Genomic DNA, 4458 nt, shown 5'->3' on the forward strand with positions numbered 1-4458 from the left:
ATGTATCTGCAACGAGTAATAGGAGGGTGGGAAAATAGTACGAAGTATGCTTGCGTGAATAACGCGTGGTCAACGGTTCGCGCGCGCCCTCTGGTCCCGACGCCATCAACGTCCACAATAAACAGACCATACCGCATGATGTTGACAATGCCGCCCACAGGCACAACACAGCCATCTTTGGGAATGTGACCAAACTACATTGCCATCCGGCCCAGAAACGACACCTCCATCTACAGGAATCCAACGAAACTACGCCAACCATACCTCCAAAACACGGCACCGCCATCTATGACAATGTGACGAAACCACATGCAATAGCTCCATCTACGCGAATCGGACGACACTACGTCCACCATGTCGAGCGCACCACAAACAAAAATACCGCCACCTGCAGGTCCCCCGCAACATGACCTGCTGCACCGATGATACCGCCATCTATGAGACGCCACGCCGACTACGACATCGCTAGGTCCCACAGTGCCCATTTTCCGACGCCACCCACAAACCCTGCATCATCTGCCCACCACAGGAGCCCCAACGCCTGTGCCTGCGTCGCACGAAGTCGTCGACCGACAATCGCTCCACCCGCACCCGCACGTGCCCCACCCCAACCGCCCAAATCGCAACTCCAGCGGATGAACGGCGGACTCTTCCCGCACTCGTAACGTGCAATCCGCCCCTATATCTTGCGTTTCATGAAGAGTTATATCGAATATGCCATATTCCCGCTGTCCCTATACATGCTGTAAGTAGCTCGCTTGCTACAGCAGCAGCAGCAGCAGCACCACCTCCGCGCGCTTCCCTGGGGGCACTGAACCGCAGGATGCGAGACCCCACGCCCAGTGGCAAACAGGGCTCCTCTCAGAATATAGGCGGTCCCTACCCCTCACAACGATGACGGTGGGAGGGCCGTTTTACGAGACCATTTCCTGCGGTGCCAACGCTGTCGTAGAGCCGATACTCCATCTTTGGTACAAGGCAATCATTCCGCTGTAAATCAGTACGTCACTCGTAGTTCAGTCACCTCACAGCACTGCTCAGTAAACTATGCAGGCCCACATAGATAGATTATGATAGATTATATACGCAAATGCCCCTATACATGCTGAACGTCCGTACACACAAAATGAACCACACGTCAGCCACACACTCTATCACACACTACTCTCTGCCTGTAACAGACACAGATACAACTACTAAGCACCAGCATGGACCAACGTCCGGTGCATCCTATCCGCCACAGTACACCAACTACGCTATGATAACCAGACCGGGAGGTCCAATCATAAAACAGAATACCCCACTCGTCCGACAACCACAATTGCTCAGAGAAGCCACCAACACCCACACATGTCCTACACAGGGGTGCACCCATCACCACCACACTGCCTCGTCTTACAGCACAAACACACTGGCAGGAATGAAACACACAGGTCTGCCGCAACCACAGACACGGCTCGCCCCCTCTCACTGGCGAAAAGCGCATCCCGACGTGACATAACTCCTTTGACACACTGACGCTGCCTCGGGCATCCACGTCCTACGGTCGATATCAACGAACCTCCCCCCCCCCCTCCCCCCCACAACACGCCATCCCATACCACATTGTGTACCGTACCCAAACCTAACGTGTACTGTACTACAACGCAATGTGTACCATAACACAACCCAGTTTGTACCTTAACCTAACCTATGTCACCTTAACCTAACCTATGTCACCTTAACCTAACCTATGTCACCTTAACCTAACCTATGTCACCTTAACCTAACCTATGTCACCTTAACCTAACCTATGTCACCTTAACCTAACCTATGTCACCTTAACCTAACCTATGTCACCTTAACCTAACCCATCTTGCACCTTAACCTAACCCATCTTGCACCTTAACCTAACCCATCTTGCACCTTAACCTAACCCATCTTGCACCTTAACCTAACCCATCTTGCACCTTAACCTAACCCATCTTGCACCTTAACCTAACCTATGTTGCACCTTAACCTAACCTGTGTTGCACCTTAACCTACCTCAATTTGCACCGCAATGTAACGCAATTTGCACCGCAATGTAACGCAATTTGCACCGCAATGTAACGCAATTTGCACCGCAATGTAACGCAATTTGCACCGCAATGTAACGCAATTTGCACCGCAATGTAACGCAATTTGCACCGCAATGTAACGCAATTTGCACCGCAATGTAACGCAATTTGCACCGCAATGTAACTCAATTTGCACCGCAATGTAACTCAATTTGCACCGCAATGTAACTCAATTTGCACCGCAATGTAACTCAATTTGCACCGCAATGTAACTCAATTTGCACCGCAATGTAACTCAATTTGCACCGCAATGTAATGCAATTTGCACCGCAATGTAATGCAATTTGCACCGCAATGTAATGCAATTTGTACCGCAATCTACCCCCACATTGTGCCTTAACCTAACCCACATTGTGCCTTAACCTAACCCACATTGTGCCTTAACCTAACCCACGTTGTGCCTTAACCTAACCCACGTTGTGCCTTAACCTAACCCACGTTGTGCCTTAACCTAACCCACGTTGTGCCTTAACCTAACCCACGTTGTGCCTTAACCTAACCCAAGTTGTGCCTTAACCTAACCCAAGTTGTGCCTTAACCTAACCCAAGTTGTGCCTTAACCTAACCCAAGTTGTGCCTTAACCTAACCCAAGTTGTGCCTTAACCTAACCCAAGTTGTGCCTTAACCTAACCCAAGTTGTGCCTTAACCTAACCCAAGTTGTGCCTTAACCTAACCCAAGTTGTGCCTTAACCTAACCCAAGTTGTGCCTTAACCTAACCCAAGTTGTGCCTTAACCTAACCCAAGTTGTGCCTTAACCTAACCCAAGTTGTGCCTTACCCTGCTCTGTAATTGGCATATGACACGTTACATTAATGTATTGTCCAACCGCAACCCGCTCAGAATGTTGTGTACACAGCTACGTGTCATCTCCCCATAACAGCTGCATTGCAGTGTGGTACGCCATAGAGACGTGTGGGAGTAATGGACGCAGTGGATGGCGATCAGCATGAGCCGTCTGTTCATGTAGTGGCGCGTGTATGCAGACGTAGTAGTCTCTTCTCACACAATGTGATAGCACGGTGCCCCGCGTTCCACATCTGCGACATGCTACAGAGGCCGGTTGACAGTTGGTCGCGCAATGGACATCGCATACGTACGGGGGCACCTTCCACGTGCCCTCTAGTCGGGCACATTTTGTTGCGTGGATGTGAGCGGATGTAGTGTGTCTTGACACCTGACAGGCAGGCATGCAATAATAGTTGACTTTGCAAACGGGGATGGACGTGTACGTTTACTGGTGACGTTACGCAAATGAACAACTGGTAACCCGTTGTGGTGCGGTTGTCCTTGCTGGAGGTACATCTGTGAGGGCAACGATCGGTACAGCTACGAAGCGGTCCCCACCATACCAACGAACGTGAATGTGAATCTGGGTGTGAAGCGATACGCGGCTGTGGGTGGGTGGGACTGTCCCCGGCCGGTGAGGGGGGGCCGCCCGGCGTGCTGGCCGCGCGGTGCGTGGGCGCACGCGCTACAGCCGGCTGGTGGGGGCGCCCAGTGGCAGGCGCGCCGGCCGACGGACGCGGCAGGCGGCGCAGCTGCGCGCCGGGGCACCCTGCGCGCGGCGCCGTGCAGCCAAAGTGGGTCCTCGCCGGCCCGGTGCGAAGCGCGGTGGACATCTGCAGTGTGCTGGTCCGATTGAGGACTGTGTGCGTTGAGGATGCGCCGCCGCCCGGCACTCGGCGCCGCGACGCCGTCTGCTGCTCGGTCGCCCCAGCGGTTCTCGCTGGTGGTTTGTATCGCAGTTGTGCAGACGTGTTGGCACGTGCGCTGTGCTGGGAGAGTTCGCTTCGGCACCCACGTGGGGCCTTTGCCCTTCTGTGGCGCTGGCGTTGGAGCTGCCGGTCACCGTAGGTGGCGCGTGTTGTCTCCCGCCGGCAATGCCACGACAGCACGCTCCCGGGCCTCTGTCGGCAGCGGCAAGCTCAGTTGGGAGCACGGGTGGTCGCACCTAAAGCGTCTACTCGCCTAACTCCGGGCGATTGCGCCTCTCTCGAACCCGACCAAGTACTTAGGACGGCGCTGCGCGCCGCCGGGACCTGAGAGGGTTTCGAGGTGTATTGTGCAGGGGAGCTCAGCCTCCTCCTGTTTGCAGAATAATTGAGCGGACGCTTGCGTGTTCGCGCGGGCCCCTGGGACACACTCCCGGGCGGCCGGCTGCTCAGCTCTAGTTGACGCAGCTCCCTGGTTGATCCTGCCAGTAGTCATATGCTTGTCTCAAAGATTAAGCCATGCATGTCTCAGTACAAGCCGCATTAAGGTGAAACCGCGAATGGCTCATTAAATCAGTTATGGTTCCTTAGATCGTACCCACGTTACTTGGATAACTGTGGTAATTCTAGAGCTAATACATGCA

Source organism: Schistocerca cancellata, chromosome 7 (assembly GCF_023864275.1).
Source record: "Schistocerca cancellata isolate TAMUIC-IGC-003103 chromosome 7, iqSchCanc2.1, whole genome shotgun sequence".
Taxonomy (NCBI): Eukaryota; Metazoa; Arthropoda; class Insecta; order Orthoptera; family Acrididae; genus Schistocerca; species Schistocerca cancellata.